The following is a 21,312-nucleotide window of genomic DNA, read 5'->3' on the forward strand; positions in this document are numbered from 1 at the left end:
GTCTCTACATCTGTCTCTGCATCTCTATCATTTCTCTCTAACTCTGTCTTCAGCTCCGGGATGCTCTCAGGAGAATGATACTTTGTTCTAGACACCACTCACTTGCAGAAGGTCAGGGATGAAGTAGAGCAGCCAAAGGAAAGTCAGCCCCAGATGGAGAAAATAGTGATAGGAGTAACCATTCCCGAACCCCTGCGTGCCAGACATTGTCCTAGGGAACTTACAGTCATTTTTGTCATTTGTGCTTGACAAAAGCCTAAAGGTAGCTACTACTACCCTTGTTTTCCTAATAAAGAAATGGAGACAGAAAAAAACTCCAGGGGCGCCTGGGTGGCGCAGTCACTAAGTGTCTGCCTTCGGCTCAGGGCGTGATCCCAGCGTTTTGGGATCGAGCCCCACATCAGGCTCCTCCGCTGGGAGCCTGCTTCTTCCTCTCCCACTCCCCCTGCTTGTGTTCCCTCTCTCGCTGGCTGTCTCTCTGTCACATAAATAAATAAAATCTTAAAAAAAGAAAGAAAGAAAGAAAGAAAGAAAGAAAGAAAGAAAGAAAGAAAGAAAAGAAACTCCACTTACCCAATACTGGAGTACAGAGGGGCAGAAATGGGATTCAGTTTCCCAAGTCAGTCAGATTCCAAAGTCTTTCCACTACATGCCCTCTGATTCCTGCCATATGATGTGAGGGGTGAGTGAGGGGACTGGGAATATCTAACCGGCTGTCAGAGTAGAAGGAGGAAGGGGATGACATCCAGAAGTCTCTAACAGCTCATCCTTCTCCCAGGTCCTATGATGTAATGACCACCAAGAAATGCAACCAAACTAGACAGAAAACTATATTCTGTGGCCCTGCTCTGGGTGAGGGTCTAGCTCCAGCAACTTGACCATCGGTGGGTTTTTTTTTTCCCCCACCACCTTTACTTTTTTCTCTACATGCCATAAAAGGAAAGTTCTCTTCTTCTTCTGACACATGCTCAGTACATTTATGAAGTGCTGATTTTCAGAGAAAATAGGTCCTGTCATTAAGAATTGCTAGGAAGCCTGTGGGTAGACCTGTTGGCCAGACAGATAAAGGGGGTAAGAAGCAGCACCTGAGATGACCCCTAATAATACCGACGATCTCCAATGCTTGGTGCGTGCCTGCTGTGGGCCAGCCCCTATTCTATGTACTTTACATGTATTGGGTCATATCATTCTCATTACAATCCTGCAGCAGTTTCTAAATAATATTCTGTATTTCTGATTTCATGGCTTCTAGAATATTCTTTTTTTAATTTTTTAAAATAATTTTTATTTTGTTATGTTAGTCACCATACAGTACATCCCCAGTTTTTGATGCAATGTTTCATGATTCATTATTTGCGTATAACACCCAGTGCACCATGCAATATGTGCCCTCCTTAATACCCATCACTGGCCTATCCCAATCCCCCACCCTTCTCCCCTCTGAAGCCCTTTTTTTGTTTCCCAGAGTCCACAGTCTCTCATGGTTCATTCCCCCTTCTGTTTACCCCCCTTCATTCTTCCCTTCCTTCTCCTACCGATCTTCCTATTTCTTATGTTCCATAAATGAATGAAACCATATGGTAATTGTCTTTCTCTGCTTGACTTATTTCACTTAGCCCCAACATGGACGGGACTGGAGGAGATTATGCTTCTAGAATATTCTTGCCCCGGTGTATGATTTTTAAGATCAAATGAGACCTCGTTTTTAAAATTAAGACAAATCCTTTCAAACTTTTTTTTTTTTCAGTAATGGCCTCTAACAGTGTGGACTCTGAAGCCAGCATTGCCTGCCTGGGTTTGAATCTCAGCTCGACCACTTTATACCATATGACTTCAGGATTATATAATATTTACCAATAAGATTATTAGGAGACGAGGAAATCTGAGTAAATTGCCCTTAGGTCCACAATAATGATAGAGCTGGGACTTCAATCCTAGTCGAGTTGTCTCATGTCTCTGTTCTTTAATGGGACTATTGGTGTTAGCTTGGTCCTAATGCGATGTCCTCACAGAAAAGCCTCTTTCCACTCTACCTAAAACTGAATGAAAGTCCAGATCCACAGGACTTTGGAAGCCTGGGAAAGGAGATTGGCTTTTCCAGCGAGTGAGATGGAAAGTCAGTACAGTGTTTTATGCAGAGAAGTGATGTGGTTCGATTTAGGATGTTTTTTAAAGATTTTGTTTATTTATTTGAAAGAGAGAGAGAAAGAGAGAGAGCACGAGCAGGGGGAGGGGCAGAGGGAGGGGAAGAAACAGACTTCCTGCTGAGCAAGGAGCCCAACATGGTACTTTATCCCAGGACCCTGGGATCATGACCTGAGCCGAAGGCAGACGCTTAACCAACTGAGCCACCCAAGAGCCCCTGATGTTGGCATTAATTGACCATTCTCATCCCTGTATTGTAATTGGATGTAAGGAGAGAAGCAAGGAAAAGGGTTTGGAGACTGTTAACATAATCCCAGGAAGGATGATGGTTGCTTGGACCAAGACAGCAGCAGCTCCAGAAGTGAGAAGTGATCGGTTTCAGGGAGAGAACATGGAAATATGCTGAAGGGCCAGATGTGGGGTCTGTGAAGAAAAGAGCTGTCAAACAGGACACCTGAGCAAGTGTAAGCCTACACCTTTAGGCTAGCTGAGACTTTAGCATTCAACCATTCCAACCCATCCACTCACAGTTTTGTGAGAAAACGGAGACCCAGAGAGACGAAGTGGCTGTCCTGGTCACATAGGAAATTTGAGTGTAGAGCAGGGTGTCCTGGATCCCAGCCCTCTGCCCTGTCCTCTTTCCTTATTGGCATTGTCAAAGTTGACTTCTTCACCCTGGAGAATTGGTCATAGGCAGTATTCCCTGATGCTCTGGCTGCAGAGAAATGGATATCTCCAAAGAGAATAAGAATTAGGAAATTAATGAATTTGAGGGTTTTTTAAATGATGTCTTCATCTTTTTTTTAAAAAAAAAGATTTTATTTATTTATTTGAGAGAAAGAGAACGCTAGTGGGTGGAGGGGCAGAGGGAGAGGGAGAGAGAATCTTGAGTAGACTTCCCACTGAGTGTGGAGCCTGGCATGGGGCTCAATCTCACAACGCTGAGATCATAACCTGAGCTGAAATCAAGAGTCGGATGCTCAACCGACTGAGCCACCCAGGCACTCCTGTCTTCATATATTTTTAAAATAGTTTTTCAAGAATAGTTTTAGATTTACAGAAAACTACAGTATTCCAAATACCCCACATCTAGTTTCCCCTATTTCCAGTCCCTTCTATTAGTATGATAGATTTGTCATAATTAATAAGCCAAATTTGATACATTATTATTAACTAAAGTTCATATTTTATTAAGTTTTCCTTTGTTTCTCCCTCATGTCCTTGTCCTATGTCAGGATCCGATCCAGGGCACCCCACTATGTTTAGCTATCATATCTCCTTAGACTCCCTCTGGCTGTGACAGTTTCTCAGACCGTCCTTGTTTTTGATGACTTGGACAGTTTTGGGGTGTACTGGTCGTGTATTTCGTAGAATGTCCCTCAGTTGGAATTTGTCCAGCCTTTTCTCCATAATTAGACTAGGTTTATGTGTTTTTAGGAAGAAGACCACATAAGTGTCGTTCCATCACTTCACATCAAGGGTGCATATTATCGGTATGATATATCCCTGTGGATGTTAACTTCGATCACCTGGCTGAGGTAGTATTTATCAGATTTCCACCTTGCCAACTTACTCTGTTATTCCTCCTCTTTGGAAGGAAGTCCCTATGTGCAGCCCACACTTGAGTGGGAAATTGTTCTCTACCTTCTCGAGGGTCGAATATCTACATAAATTATTTGGAATTCTTCTGCATTGCTTTATCTGTTCTTCTCCTACCTGTTTATTTATCTAATTGCTTATTATCTCTGTATGGACTGGGCAGGACACCAACAATGTCTCCTACACCGGATGCAGAAAACGGATGAACTGGTGGACGATGAAGTCTTTTTTACGGTTGACAACAGAAGTTGTAACAGCACGCATATGTCCACACAAGAACTTGTACATGAGCGTACACAACAGCGTCACTCAGAATAGCCAAGGGGGGGAACAACCCAAATGTCGACCAGTTGACCAATGGATAAACAGAATGTGATATAGCCATACAATGGAATATTATTTGGCCTTGAAAAGGAATAAAGGGCTGGTAAAAGCTACAACATAGATGAAGCTTGAAAACATGCTAAGTGAAAGAAACTGGTCACAAAAGGCCAGATATTGTGTGATTCCATTCATATGAAGTGTCCAGAACAGGGAAATCTGCAGAGACAGAAAGCAGATTAGTGTTTGCTTCTGGCTGGGGCAGTGGGATAGGGAGCTAGGGGGATGACAGCTAAAAGAGACAGGATTTCCTTGCAAGGTGAAAAAATGTTCCAAAATTGACCGTGGTGATGGTTGTACATATCTGTGAATACACTAAAACTGCTGAGTAATATGCTTTAAGTGAATAAATTGTATGGTATGTGAATTATATCTCAATAAAGCTGTTTTTTAAAAAAATTGTAATAGCATGTAAACTAAGAAATATAATTTGTTCTCCCTTATTCTAACATGAAGCTAGATTGTACTTTAATTTGGATTCCTGGTTATCTTTGGTGTGGTAATGAAAAGAAATACAGACCCTTTCAAAATGTTGGACAACAATTCAAAGGTATTCGTATTTGTTTCTAGAAAAATTACAGTGATTTTGTGATAGTTGATTCTTCTTTCTAATTATGTTCCATGTGGGTGACAATATACATTTCACTTCCTGATTTCATAAAAAGAAACCTACTGTGGAGAGGATGGAAAAGACATTTTCTAGATGGAAAGTCAACTGGAGATAAAATGTGCTTCAAATGATCCCAGTGAGGAAGAGCTGCATGTGACTAACGGACAGTTGAACACACACACACACACACACACACACACACACACACACCCCATAGCGCAAGATGCTTCACCCTTAAATTCAGCTGACTCTCTTTCCTTCCTCTGTCTTCCCTCATTAGCTTGATTACCACCTCAGCTATGAATTAATGATTCCACACCGTTCAGCCTAAGGCTCAACGAATGGGCTATTTAAACATTAAATGGAGCCAGACAGACATAAGGGGAGATACGGCTCTAAGCATATGAATTTGAACTTTTTGGCAGATTCTGACCAGCAAATACAGAATGCTCTTACTGAGGAGAAATTAGCTCATCATTTGTCTGTGGAGTTGGCCCAAGGCAACCACTTATTTCCAAGTTCCATCTGCAGCCCTGCCATCCCCATAAAATGGTGTTGGCGTTCTCCCAGAAACAAGTTTTCCAAGAGGACTCAAGGAATTGCCTCCAGTGATTCACACGACCTGGTTCCCGGCTCCTTCCTCAATGTAGGACTCATGGAAAGATAGCAAAATCTTTCTGCTGGGTTGGGGGTTGGGGGTTGGGGGCAGGGAAACACCTCCGCAGACTGAGCCAACAAGGGGGTGACAGAGGTGTGCAAAAGGAAATACTTTCCCTCTAATCAAATCATATGCCGCAGAGAGAGGAGGAGAGAGAAGCTGGTTCCAGCGTCAACATGAGGGGCTGATACGTGTCAGAACACTTGAGAAAGAGAAGGACATCTTCCAGAACAAACAGAGTCTTGTTATTCCCTTAGAAGACTGGCAGCTGCTAGAGGCTGGTGTTCCGTTTGATGGAGCTCCATCCCAAGCTGGACTCACTGCTCTAGGTTCTGATATGGTGAGGAAGTGAGGGAGGGAGAGCTGTGAGGACAAGTTAGGTAATGAGTAGTTCCAGGCCCACTTCTCCCAGTATTCGGGTCCACTGTTCCTGACTAGCATCTGCTGAGTTTTCTCCCCACTCTGCTCTCTTCCCAACCCCCTCTTCCCAACCCCTGGCACCACTCGGACTTTCTAGGGCAGTCCTCACTTCCAGTACTCTTTGCCATGACGCCATAAACAATCAAAATTGCTGGAAATTCTAACCTTTTACCACCCAAACTCCATGTCTTAGATGATTTTCTGGATCTAGAAATGGGTCAGAAGCCAGCGTCATATTGGTATCACACACCTCTGCTTGGAGGACCTGGCAATAGACGGAAGGGAAGCATGCAAGGGAGTTTTGTCTCCTAGAGACTCCTCCTTTCTCTTTGGTGTCAGAGGAATCTCTCAGCTTGCTGAGCAGAGGCCATTGCAATTGCGATGTGCGGGGTCATGGAGGAGAATGTTAGGATGGAATAAAGAAAACAAATGTTAAAACGCAAGAGGTGATAGCTTCGGAATATCAATACTGTCTCTATTGGCACATTCGATAAAAAAATATAAATCACATGCAAGTCTGGAATAACCTCTTCCGGCCACCCACCGTACTCTAAAGTACTTGAACACCACCCTCAGGAAAACTCCCAAGGGATACTCTTGCTTAATCTCACCCCTCCCATCCCCTTCCCTTAAACCCAACACTTGGCACTATCCACTTCATTCAATGGCACTTTCTAAGAGTTTGGCAGATATTTCTGTTCGTTCGCCCTAGGAAATCCATCTGCCAGGTGCTGTGGCCTTATCAACATGACATGTTATTAGAGAGCTTGTCACTGACACAGAAAACACAAGTCTAACATACAAAACAAACAAAACCCCCACAGAGCTACAGAATCCCGTTACCTCTTTGGTAACCTAAGGTTTAACTCACCACTTTCCTCTCTCTTCTCTTTGTAGAGAAGTTCTCTAAATTTCCTAGCAGCTATTCAACGCCCTGTGTGATTGTCCTCTTCTTACAGTTCCAGCTTTTTTTCCCTACCACTCTCCCTAATGGCAAGAGCTGTGGCTAAGTGGGGTAAGCATTTACTGAGCATGCTCACTTCTTTCTCACCACCGTGCCTTTGTATATGTAGTTTCTTCCTTCCACCAGGAGTGCCTTCTTCTCAAATTCCACCTGTTAAAATCCTACCTATCCCTCAAAATTCAACTCAACTACCAGTTCATCCATGAAATCTTCCCTGTTCAACACTCCCCAACTCTCTCCTACTGTAATGAATCTCTTTCCCCTGCGGCCATATCAGTATACGGTATTATCACGCTCCCCTGACAGTCACCCATAGTTAATTGCCAGCAAGTATTTCTCTCATTCAAAACATACATTTTAAGGAACTTGAACTTGACTATCTTTATAATTATCATGGTACTCGGAAAGTCACTTTGCCTAGAATACTTAGCAAATTTATGTGATAAACTGTAGGTAGGACTGGACCTCCAGATTTTATGAATATTTAATGAGAAGGGATGAAAAATTTTGTATCAAATTTGTATAATTTGTATAAAGTACCTTCTTTTCTTTCAGACCAACTGACTCAGGCTTTGAAAAATAGTGATGCTGTACTTTTTTGGGATTGTTCTATTGGGGGTCACGGGATTAGACCATACTCTGTAGGGAGAGGAGAAAGATCCTTGAAAAGAGAAATATTTGGGTTGCTTCAAATTGGGAAAAGGAATAATTCTCAGTGAGGAAATGAGGAATCAGAATGCAGGTCTTAGTCTGGCATGAGGGAGAAAACCCCTTTCTCTTTCAGAGTCAGAAGAGAGTAGGGCTCATGCTTGGGTACAGGGATGTCTACCAGCAAGTCCAAAGGTGGTAGGTGAGCTCCTCATGGCCACATAGACGTTAGCTACACGTGAGGCAGGAAACAGAGCTGATCCAGGGCCTGCAGACATTCTGGCCCTGTGCAATATGGTTATTTCCTTTCTATTATTCTCAAGATTTGATACATTTTTATTACCAATCTGCTGCGCAATGTAAAATTAGAGGGAAAGCCAATCTCACACTTGAGTTGAAGAGAACAGAGTGAGAACAATACGATAAGGACAGAGTCCCTATAGTCAAAGGGATTGTCACTACAGTGGTAACTCAGCATAGAAGGGGCCCCAGGGGGAGTAGACGGAGCTGGAGGAGGTAATGGAGTGCATATAGACAGTTTGATGCCAAGAAGAATGTGATATTACACACTTTGTGATTAATCACTTCCTAATTAACAAGTGTGCTGAGCTTTTTATATCAGGTATTCTCAAAATGGTTGATAACTGTAATTTGTTCAAGCTACTGTGAACACACATCAGAAGTTAGCACAAGTCATGGAGGTGCCATTACACATAACAGAAGTACCCAGGATGGTTTTAGCACTTTCCTTTAGGGAATATGTTACTTGAAAGAAAGATGTCTCAGAAGTCAATACCAGATTAGCTTTAAGATAATTAACAGCCGAATGTGTGTAAAAGAACAACTCAAATCATTTTCTGAAATTTATGTGCCAAAAAATCGATTTTTTTTTAGAAATGAAGTCCAGATTGTTCCACCATTTCGGCACCATTGGCCTTGCCCTCAGTCTTAGGCTGTCTCTAAAAGTATCCACAGATTCGACACTATTGCGCAAGAATTTATTGAGTATCTTCTACGGGCTCTGACCATACATTGAGAGATAGGTCCCTTAGATCATTAAAACACAATCCCTTATTTTGAGAAGCTTGTAATTTAGGGAAGAATACGGACTCCTTAACAGATGATTAGAAAATAATTTGGTAACTGCACTGATCGGGACATACGAAGAATAGTGCAAGAGTTCCAAAGGAAAGCTAGTTAAGGAAACACTTTCTGGTGACAGATCTACAAAACTTCTTGCTTCCATATATTTCACACGGAATTAACTTGTTTTCAAGTTATGTGGATGCACTTTTTAAAAAAGATTTATTTATTTGTTTGTTTGTTTGTTTATTTATTTATTTATTTTAGGGAGAGAGCATGCATGTGTGCTCGGGGAGGGGCAGAGGGAGAGATTCTTCAAACAGACTCCCGGCTGAATGCGGAGCCCAACAAGGGGCTCAATCTCATGACCCATGAGATAATGACCTGAGCCAAAGCCAAGAGTCAGACACTTAATTGACTTAGCTACCCAGGTTATATGAATAGACTTTTCAATTGCTTGCAATTATTTTGCTACCATCCCAACCAGTAACATACCTGCTTTTTGTGGCTGGAGTTTTCTTATAACTAATTACATTCCAAGTGTCATATGGAGGTTCTGAGAGAGCTGGGAACTCACAGAATGGTGGAGTGAGGACCTTGGTAAGTTCTCCTTTAAAAAGCACTGATAAAACAAAATTATCAATAGCAATGATTTCAGAGCTCTAGAAATCAGCCAAAGTCATACAACAAATTGAAAAGCATTTACTGAAGAAAACTCCTGACCCTTAGTAAGAACAGTGGGGTCTGTACCATTTTGATTTGGAGCTGTTCCCCCCGCCCACACCCCAAGTCCATGCTAAAATTAACTATGAAGATGGGCAGCCTCCCTGCCATGGAGAGGGCTGACCCCCAGAAAAATCTCATGCCCTAGGTTAGGCATTGTCAAAAACAATAGCAGTTAGTAGCAAACAACTGGGAAGGCCAATATTGCAGCTGCCTAAGGCTACAGTACTGGTGGGGAAAAGCAAGAGATCAGACAAAAATTTAGAAGGAATATTTAGGGAAAGGAGACAGCCACGCGGGTTTTGAAGAGCTCCAACGCCAGGGATCTGGAAGCTTATGCACGTGTCCAAGGATGCACGTGCACTCAGAAAAGAGGGTCCCAGAGCCCCTCAATGAAGCAGATAGAATGGTGAACCATCTAAGCTTTGGATGTGTGCACCTACCCACACAGGTCCCTTGGCAACGGGTGGAAGCCTTGCTGGCTCAAGATGTTAAGGTAAACTTCCGGCCAACCATTAGATACCCGCTCAGTGATGTTGAGCCGGAATCGACAGCTAGCATGCCTGGCTTAAACATAAAAACAAAATTGAGAACTGATCAGTGACTTTAGTGGCCGCACATTGAGCAGACTTTCTCAGTCCAGGAAAGTTACTGAACAAACAAACAGAACTGCAAAAACAACAACCCCTTGGGAGGATACAAAATCCAGATCTTACAATATATTATCTAAATGTTGAGAGAGGAACCGGTAGCCCATACACTGGAAAACAAGCAGTGAATAGAAACTGTCTCTAAGAGAGTCGAGATGTTGGACTTAGTAGAAAGAGACTTCAAATTTGCTATTATAAATCTGTCCAAAGAATGAAAAGGAAATCGTGTTTAAACAATTAAATGAAAGTATTATAATGTATAAAATATTATAATAATGCTTCACTAAGTAAGAATATCGGTAAAGAAATAGAAATTATTAAAGAAAGATAGCCAAATAAACATTCTGGAGTTGAAAAGGGGAATAACAAAAATGGAAAATTCACTAGTGGTATTCAAAACCAGATTCGAACTGGCAGAAGAATCAGCAAACTTGAGGATACGTAAAAGGAGAGGATCCAAAGTACATAAAGAAAAAGAATGAAGAAAAATATACAGTGTCCCAGAGACCTGTGAAATACCATCAATTAAACCAATCTTCACATAATAGGAGTCCTCAAAGCGGGGGGGTGGGGAAGAAAGAGAGAGGAAAGGGCTGAAAAAATATTCAAAGAAATAACGTCTGAACACTCCCCAACTTTGATTTTAAAAACATTCAACCACACAGCCAAAAATTCCACAAATCTCAAATAGGATAAACTCAGAAGAGAGTCACACCTTGACACGCCATGGTCAAACTGCGAAAAGACAAGCGGTGCAAGAACAAACAATGGTCAACCAAAAATTTGATATTCAGCAAAACCATCCTTCAAAAACGAAGGCAAAATAAAGATATTTCCAGATAAGCAAAAGCAAAGAGAACTTAACTGATAGCAGACCCGCCTTACATGAACCAATAAAGGATGTCCTTCGGGCAGAAAAGAAATTGTAACTTGAATCCACACGAACCAATACAAATAATTCTGTAGAAAAATTGAAAAGACAATATAAATATATATTTTTTACTCTTAACTATTTTAAAAGACACTATATGAAATCACAAATATAAAACTGAAAAAAAAATAATGATCCCATCGATCTCCAATGAGGATCTTGGCTCTGGTATAGATCTGGGTATCCTTGCTGCGGCTGAGACCTGTGAGGTCAAGGCCACTCAAACACAGCAAACAGGAAAAACAGTAAGGAGCAAAGAACCTCTGCTCGAGGATTAGAGCTTACCTACACTGCTGTCCACCTGTGGTGTCCTCTCTAACCTCATGGGACATGTGCTTTACTTTCTCCGGAAGACTTCTCTCGTCTGAACCACATACTTCTCAAAATGCACCCTATCAGACCCTACTGAGCAGTTAGACTTCTGATCTTAGTCATTTTTGCCACCTCGGTCACTTTGATGCCCTTGTCTTGGTTTGGCAGAGCTTATTTTAATCCCCAAGCAACCAAATAGTTGAAGAGGAAAAGCTAAGATGCCCATACAATCTCTGCAAGAACTTGTCTGTCATGCTCCTTTCTGTATCTTTGACACATATGTTGGAATGAAAATTGGTTGGATGAAGAAATAAAAGTCAGACAGTGAAGAGGTCATGGTGGTTTACAGTTGAGGGATTCTTTTTAAAAAAAATTTTTTTTAATTTTAATGTTTTTTTATTATATTATGTTAGTCACCATACAGTACATCCCTGGTTTCTGATGTAAAGTTCGATGATTCATTAGTTGCGTATAACACCCAGTGCACCATGCAATACGTGCCCCCCTTACTACCCATCACCAGCTTATCCCATTCCCCCAACCCCCTCCCCTCTGAAGCCCTCAGTTTGTTTCTCAGAGTCCATAGTCTCTCATGCTTCATTCCGGGTTAAAAAAAAAAAAAAGTCATAAGCCTTCAGTGATTATGGACATTTTGAGAAGCAACAGTCAATGGTAGTCTAAAACCAACTTTCTCCCCAGTATTCTTTCTTACACCTTATGTTACCTTCCTCTTATCTCTCCTGTCAATCTTCAGTTACTATAATTTTGATCTGTAGAGATGACAGGACAGACAAAGAAAGCTTGGGAAGCTGGCAAAACTAGAGGCAGAAAACCCTGGAGACTGCTAGATCTTTCTGTTTGAGAACCTGCCGTTTCCCATTCTCTGCTCTTTCTCTGTATCAGAACCTTTGACCTCTTGAGGAATCCTACCCTCGCACTTGAGAAACATCATTTTCAGTCACTGCTGCTAGAAATGAGAACCATTAACACAAGGAAAGTAGATAACCTAGGAGAAATGCCAAAAAAAGAAAATAATGCATACTATCAAAAGCCAGGTAAAATCTGACCATTTAATTTGGATTTTTGCATTAAATGGCTACTGGTGATTACACTGCAATTACTTTTAAATGAGTCCATCGAAGACTGATTGCTCTTAGCCCCTATTTCCTCTACGCTTTTCATCTCTGCATTTGGGAGGTAGCAGACTGGAGGTGTTACTCAGGCTCCTGTGGCACCTGTTCGTCAGAAGCTGGTGCTGAAGACCAGGGGAACAGGGTGGAAAAGGAGGAAAAGAGATGGCTGCCAACTCTGGTTATCAGTCCAGAAGATGGCTGGGAAAGTGGCCTCAAAGGAGTCTATCAGAGAGGCAGTCTCCCTCCAGGGAGGGCAGATACTCCTTCAACCTCTCACTGACCTTAGCACTTACGTTTTTTACCAAGGGTTAAAAGAATTAACAAGTCGAAGTAGCTGAATCAGGGGAGTCAGAGGGCCAGCTGAGAGGGAATGGTTCCAACTTCTCTTTTTGATGTCAACTTGTTCAGAATGACTCTGCTACAGCAGTTTCCTAGAACACACTAGGCCTGTTCCGATGCCCTCTGAAAGGCGAGACATACATATGCAAGATATGTCAAGGACAGGGCTGTGCTCTGTGCTCAGCACCATCTGGAGGCATTAGCATGAGTGAATCCACTTGTCTTTTTTGTCCTTTTGTGAATTCATTTTCCAAACTTATGCATCCTGTTTCAGGCTGTTCATGCGCAACAAATTTGACTTTTAGAAAAATCTAAGACCATCCAAACCCATAGTTCTCTCTTCACACTCATGCCAGAGAAAGAATATTAAACTTTGACCCAGTGACAGAGCCATTCTCTGCACACATGACTGGTTTGATCACTGTAATAGTCGAGAAACTCGTTTGACTTATTTTTAACCTACTAAATTTTTACAAAGATTGAACTAGAGGGTGAAAGCCTATGTGTCTTCCTAAATGAGACCCATAAGGCCCTTTCTTCTGCTTCTGCACAAAGCGACCAATATGAACATCCCCGGCTGGTAAGGACAAGTATGGGCTCCCCTAATAAGTATTTCTGTACAAAGTGAAACACAGAGTTCACTCAGAGTAAAGAATTTTCAAATGGGTACACTGATCCCAGAGTTTGTGGTACCACCATATTTAAAATCAATTCAAAGATTTGATAGACCACAGGAAGAACTTGAAGATACTTTTGATCCTTAAGAAGAGATCACCTTAAAGAACATTAAGGAAATTAAATGTTGTAGCTTCTAGAGCCTTCCTTACTCCATCCAAATAAAGGGATGAAATGAACAGATACTTGGATCTTTAATGTCTACCACTGGGCAGAGTTTAGGAATGCACAGACTTAGATCTCTGCTATTCCTCTCTGTAGGCATGTGACCTTAGGAAAGTTTTTCAATCTCTCTGAATCTCAGTTTTCTGAGCTATAAAATGAAGGTAATAATAGCACTCACTTCAGGAGGATGTAATAAGAGCTGAAGAAGGTGGCATTTGTAAAGGCCTACAGGTGAGCTGGAGCAGCCATTACTGGCTTGAGAGAACCATGCTTCTCTTCCCAAGTGTTATCCTCAAGTCTTCCCAACTTTGGTAGCTTGACCTTGGCCATGGTGGGAGCATTTACACCATGGAAACTGGCAACGCTACAAATCAGTGCTTTGCTTTTAGCTTCACAAAGGCAGCTCACTGGCACACGACCGTGTCCGCCCCACAGCACACACTCAGTCGTGGCTGCTTGTCACGCAATGGTGACAGCCCCCAGTATTTGTAAAACACCCAGAGTTCTGAGTTAATCCATTTAGACCTGGACATGAGAGAAAAACAGCTGTAAGTGAACTCAGTCAGCTTCCCCTGACGGGGCAGCTGGGTTGCAGGGTGGTCACCTCACTGATACTTCCAGTGGTCATACAGGAGATTGAAAGAGAGTATGTGGTCTGGTCAACACAGACCCTTTCAAAGAGAACACTGATGCAAGTACAAGCCTTGTCTGCACGCAAATGGTGGCCTGGAACATGAGTCAGTACTCTAATGGTGGAAACTGGACACTCATCTCTGAAGAGGACAGGACAGATCCTGCTTCCACCATAATATGTTAAGCAAGACAGTTTCCCTCGTAAACTGAGAGCCAAACCATGTGCTCTTGTGCTTGTACAGAAGGGAAGACTGCAGATCTCAGGAAATAGGTCTTATCTCCAAGTATTGATCCATAGGACGTTCTGCAAGCAAAGGTGGCCATTTTGGGATGAGACTGTTACTGAGTTCACGATGAGACCATATCTGTCTTCGTATTTGTCTCCCATCAGCTCATTTACTAGTAGTTAGTGATGAGGGTGAGAGAAAAAGATTTTAGTTACCAACGAATTTCTCTCTCTCTTCTCCCCTCTTCTCTCTGTCACATCTTTCCCTCTCTCTCTTTTTAGTTTCTCTCCAAATCTAGCACAGAACTAACTAGCAGAGAGAAAGTGATGTTCCAACCTGGGTTAGATGGGGGTAAGAAGGCCCAACAGGGGAAGGTAAATCCCAGAGGCTTTACAGATGGCAGGAGTTCAGGTATCACCTAAAGAGAGATGTCTAAGTTGTTGGCCCTGAGAGGTCCAGTGGCAAGTAACAAAGACCCAGTGCTGGGCACTGGGGAAAGGAAGATCACAGTTCTCAGGAGAAATGTGCTATGGGAAGTGAAACGCGAGGAAAGATCCTCTCTCCAAGAAACTAGGTTATTGGGCTGGTTACAAGGAATCCGGGCAGCATTCTGAGGTAGGGAAACAGTAAAAGAAAGAAAGCTCTTACTGGAAATGCAATGTGAGTCATGAGGCAGGCACAAGTCAAAATCAGAGGGGAATTAAAAAAGAGATTGGCTTGGTGCTGACTGATTGGCCCAAGAATCTTTGATATAAAGCAAAATCTATATAGAAAATTGCTTTGGGGCACCTGGGTGGCTCATTCAGTTAAGCTTCCGACTCTTGATTTCGGCTCAGGTTGTGATCTCAGGGTCCTGAGATGGAGCCCCGCACTGGGCTCTGCTCTCAGTGGGAAGTCAGCTTCTCTCCTTCTGCCCCTTCCCCCGCCCACGCTCCACTCTCTCTCTCAAATAAATAAACAAATCCTAAAAAAAAAAAAAAAAAAAAAGTAAAGGAAATTGCTTTGGTGGCACCATCTACTCTGAAAAGAGTGTAGTGACACAGAGTTAGGAAACCAAGTAAATTATTATAAGATTTAGCAGTATGTCTACATAGAGGCCTCAGATCAAAGGTGGTTTTTCACCCACTAAAATAACCCAACTTTATCAAATGACAATGATTGCATCAACTCTAAACACACATAACGTGTGCGGGCAGCAGCTACTCTGCTTTTGGTGATGGTGTTGTTCTAAGGAAATTATCAGAATTTTTATTCTTGAGTTGATAAATATGGCCATTTCCTGATGACCACTGTTCATTTCATATGATACCCAACTGAAACATTTATGTTATTCAAGTAACAAATAATTAAATTTCACCAGATACACAAACCTCCCAAGATTTTCTGGGCGATCTGGACTGGTCTTTACAAAACATACATTTGCCAGCAGGACCAAACTTACCCAGACGTAGAGTAGACGTTAGTATACATTTGGTGAAATTCTTCTCCGGTCAGCTAAATTCAAAGACTTTGAGCTCTTGCTTTGAGTTGCTGGCTCACACTTCATAACGATATCTGTCGAGCACCTACCATATGCCACATAATCCGCAGAACTCTGGCAAAATAAAGACATATGAACGTTGGCTCCTACTATTGGGGAACGGAGTTGAAAAAACACGCTCCTCTTGTGTTTCCTTCCTTCCTTCACACACTCACAACACTTCTGACACCAGATGTGGGCATTTTCCCCACATCAGGCAATTCTCTGTGACACCAGCTGGATGTGATTCAATTCAATTCAATTCACTTCCGACACTAACCAGAGTTAGTGCAGACGGCATAGGTTAAGAATTTAGTCCCATAAGACCGTCCCCCTGCCCTGAGACACCTGTCTCAAGTCCCACCTTGTCACCTGAACTTTTGGTCAACAGGCTATAAACTAAAGGTTCCCGTGACCTTCTCCTTACGTTTGGTCATATATTAGAACAGCTCGCAGAACTCAGGGAAACACTTACTTATGTTTACTGGTTTATTATATAATAAAGGGCATGAGAAAGAATACAGCTGCTCAGCCAGATGAAGAGGTACATAGAATGTGGTCTGGAAGGGTCCCCAGTTCCGGAGCTTCTGTTCCTGTGGAGTGCCCCACTCTCCCAGTACATGGCCTTTTATGGAGGTTTCATCACATGGTCATAATTGATCATTAACTCTATTTCCAGCCCGTCTGCAGACAATTGCAGAGGGGGCTGAAAGTCCTAAGCTTCTAGTCATGGCTTGATTTCTGTGATGACCAGTTTCCGTTCAGAAGCCTACCAAGAGTTACTTCGTTCAGACAAAACACACTGCTATCCATTCAGGAGTTTACAAGGGTTTCAGTTGCTCTGTGCCCGAAGCTGGGAACAGAGACATATCTGCATATTCTATTATTTCACAGGAACCCAGGTGTGAGTAAAGAGTATGAGTGGGCACTGAGTGAGTAGTATTTTAGGAAGCAAGGAAGAAAACTGGATATCTGAACTATAAATCAGCAGAAAGGGAGAGAGGATAAGGACCAGGATGTCGGCCAGGGTTGGGGGCAAGTCAGTGACAAAGTATTATGCAACCTCGCTCATCCATGTATCTATTTATCAAATACTTATTATATATCTATTCTGCCTGGGGTGCCTGGGTGGTTCAGTTGGTTAAGCATCTAACTCTTGATCTGAGCTCAGGTCTTGATCTCAGGGTCGTGAGTTCAAGCCCCACATTGGGCTCCACACTTACTGTAAAAAAAATCTTATGTCCCCATTATGTCCAGTAGTAGTTGGAGGTACGAGTGTGAAAAAGTCTTCCTTGTCTCACCAGAAGACAGATTATCACTAGTAATAATTGTCATAGCAATAACACAAAAAGATAGAGAAGTACAATATAAATGCACATGGCATTTATATCTTTTTTCAAAAATTATTTCCTTGGGGTAGTCCCAGCACCTAGACTGGTGTCTGGCATATAATAAGTCTCAATAAATACCTTTTGAATGAGTGAATAAACATAAGGAACACCTAATCTAATTGAGAGTGGGCACTGAGTGTCTGGGAAATCATCCAGCAAGAAGTGACATTTCAGATAGGACCTTAAAGAAGAGTAGGACATAGGCATAGATGAGAAGCAGCTGTGTTCCAGGCACCAGGAACAGAAAGTTGAGAGAGAGTCTTGCAGTTTCAAGAAATCTTGCAGATGAAGTATAAGAGTGGGACAGAGACACCAGCTTAAAGAGTTTCTACTATTTTCTGAGTACAATGGGAAGCCATTAAAGGATTTTGATCAGGGAGAGATACCATCTATTTTTGGTTTTAGAGGGTTTATTCTCACTGCAATGTGGGAGAATGAATTTAAAGGCATCAGGAAGGCCAGGTGCCAGGCCGTTGCAGTTATCCAAGGGAGAGAAGTCAGCAGTCTGGATTAGGGTAGCGTCTGCAGAGATATAAAATGGCGGATGAACTTGGTAAATATTTAAGAGGTAGCCCATGGCCAGTCTTGCACACAAAATTTTTGTGAAAAACCATATTGTGGAACAGTCCATCAAGATGAAAACAATCAATATTACTTAATTCTTTTGTGACAGTTAATTTTATGCATCAACTTGAAGGGTGTTTTCGGATGAGGTTAACATATAAGTTGGTTAGCTCCTGCTGAAGCAGATTGATCTCCATAATGTGGCTGAAGGTCTGATTACAACCAAAAGAGGGCCTCCCCGAGCAGGAGGGAATTCTCCAGCAGACCATCTTTGGACTTAATCTTCACATCAGCTCTCCTGGGCCTCCAGGCTGCCAACCCACACTGCGGATTTGCCAACCCCCATAATTGCATGAGCTGATTTTTTATAATAAATCTATCATCTATGGGGCACCTGGGTGGTTCAATTGGTTGAGCATTGGCTCAGGTCATGATCCCGGGGTCCTGGGATCGAGCCCTGCATCAGTCTCCCTGCTCAGAGGGGAACATGCTTCTCCCTCTGCCTGCTGCTCCCCCTGCTTGTGCTCACATGCGCTCACTCTCTCTGACAAATAAATAGGTAGGATCTTTTTTTAAAAAAAGTCTATCATCTATCTGTATCTATCTATCTATCTATCTATCTATCTATCTATCTATCTATCTATTTCTTATTGGTTCTATTTCTCTGGGGAACACCAACGAATACTTCTCTGAATCAAGAACACAATAAAAAACAGTGTAGATTTCTCAGATGTTTAATCTCAAGAAGCCATCATTGAAATCCATACTGGGCGACATATAATCTCAATATATACTAAGAATATGGGTCTAGGAATTCAGCCAAATGTGAATATGAAATTGCATCAAACTTAAAAACAAATCTAAAGTTGATGATACCAAATGGTATCTCACTTTCATTATGGCTCTGATTCATGAACTTGACAACACACTTTTCAGAAATTAAGTATGTGATTGTCAGAGCTAAGTGAGAATTTACAGATTGTGTCGTCCGACCCTATTATTTTTTTAGCTGTGAAAATTGCCTAATTTCATCAGCATCATAGCACTGACCAGCGATAAATAGCCAGTAGGAAGCTCTGGGATGTAGCTGACGGCCAGCTCAGAAGTGAGTGGTAGAGCCCGGCCCTCCCCAGCTGGGTGTGTGGGAAGCAGGGACTCCCAGACAGCGTGTGTGGGGGGTATGTTATCCGTGGCCGATTAATTAGATCAGTTCAAACACAATATTAATGATGCCAGTGTGACGGTTTCAGTCTCATGAGCTAATTAATATCAGCTGTTATTTTGACAAGGCAGAGTTACGAGTCCCCCTTCGTTTTTTCCTCAGAAATATGTATGTACGTATGTATGTATGTAACCCGTAGATTACAGTTTGCAAGAAAACATGGCTGACACGGAACGTGTTCGTGCCACTGCTCACAAAAATAATTCCAGTGAAAACCTGTAGAGTTTTACCTTCTTAACATCCTATCTGGCCTCGTGGCAATCGGCAGCATTCTTTCCTCAGAGGAATGCCCTCCTGTTGCGTGAAGTTCCAGTGGGGCCACCCGTCAGAGTCCTTCTCATCCACCCGTGCTTGCCCAGGAGGACACGTCCAATCCTGGCCAATCAGATCCTCAGTCCTGGGAATACGAATCCTGATGAGGACCCAGGGACCGAAAAGCTGTTGCAGCTGAGTCATCCTGGGGTTGCGTCCCCTGGTTCCCGCTGGTGACCTCCATGGGGCTCCGTGCGTTTCTCTACGAGGAGTCCAGCAACTGACTTAGCTCTAGTTTCTCCCCGAGGCCAGGTTGCTCAACTTTTCTTTCAGTTTCCTCCCAATAAATTCTGTTTCTGAAGGTGGGTCTTTGTTGCTTTCAGCCAGACGCTCTGATGCACTAACTCAACATGCCTACTTTTCAGGGAACCGTATCTTCTTCCTTTACTCATTCAACAAGATGATCGCCTGCCATGTTTTGGTAGAGTTTGAGATGTGTTGGACTTTTGTTTGTCATAAAGGTAACACATGCATATAAAATTTAAACAACAGAGCAATACACCAAGTAGAATGCACATATGCCCGGGAAACCCACCTCTCTTATAGAATAGTCACTGCATGATAAGGTTGATGTAAATTTATCTGAAATTTTCTGAAAATGGGGTCATACTATAAATACTGCTGTGAAACTCATGGTTTCCTTTGAACAATATAATGGTAATATCATTCCACATCGGTGTCCATAGATCTATATCATTCTTTTAAATGGTTGCATATTATTTTATTTTATGGATTGTTTTAAGGTAAGGATGTGGAACAGCAGGAACTTACACTCCGTGCTGGTGGGAATGCAAAATGGCACAGCCACTTTGGAAGATAGTTTGGCGGTTACTTACAGAACTAAACATATCCTTGCCATACAACCCAGAAGTTGTGCTCCTTGGCATTCACCCAAGGGAGTTGAAAACATATGTCCATACAGAAAGCTTCACACAGACATTTATAGCAGCTTTATTCGTAACTGCCAAAGCTTGGGAGCAACCAAAATGTTCTTCAGTAGGTAAATGGATAATTAACTGTACATCCAGGCAATGGAATATTATCCAGTGCTAAAAAGAAATGAACTATCAAGCCGTGAAGAGATGTGAAGGAAACTTAAATACAAATTACCAAGCAAAAGAAGTGAATTTCAGGGGCACCTGGGTGGTGCAGTCGATTCAGCGTCTGACTCTTGGTTTTAGCTCAGGCCGTGATCTCAGGGTTGTGAGATCGAGCCATGCAAGTCTGCTTGGGATTCTCTCTCCCTTTTGCTCTGCCCTCCTGGCTCCTGTTCGCCCTCTCTCTCAAATAAATAAATCTTTTTTTTTTTTTTTTGTAAAGAAGCTAATCTGAAATGGCTACATACTAAATGATCCCAACTATAGGACATTCTGGAAAAAGTAAAACTATGGAAACAGTAAAAAATCAGTGGTTGCCACGAGTTAGCAGGGACTGAGGGATGAATAGGCATGGTACAGAGATTTTTTTAGGGCAGTGAAAATACTCCATACGATGCTATACTGGTGGATATGTGTCATTGCACATTTGTCCAAATCCACAGAATGTACACCACCACGAGTGACCCCTAATGTAAATCATGGGTTTACACTCTGGGTTGTCTTGACGTGTCCGTGTAGTTTCATCAACTGGAACAAATGTACCGCTCTAGGGGCAGACGTTGATAGTGGAAGGAGGGAAGGAAGGAAGGAAGGGGGGGAAGGAGGAAAGCCAGCCAGCAGGAGCCTGGTGGAGGTGGGGGTGAGGGGGCGGGGGGCATTATGAGGGCTTTGGTACTGTGTGCTCCCAGCTTCCCAGCTGTGTGGGCCCGCTTGTCTCTTTCACAACTGCTGGCTAACGCCTTCTCCCAGCCTCACTTTTAGGCATGTGATCCCTCTCATATGTACTCAGTGAGTGCACTAGATATGACCCCTTGATTGGAAGTACTGAGATCTCTGAAAACAACCTAGGGAAAGATTGGACGCAGCCAGCCTTGGATAATGCCATTTTCTAGTGCTTGCCATTAGCTCAG

This window comes from Ursus maritimus, unplaced genomic scaffold, assembly GCF_017311325.1.
Source record: "Ursus maritimus isolate PB19 unplaced genomic scaffold, ASM1731132v1 scaffold_2, whole genome shotgun sequence".
NCBI lineage: Eukaryota > Metazoa > Chordata > Mammalia > Carnivora > Ursidae > Ursus > Ursus maritimus.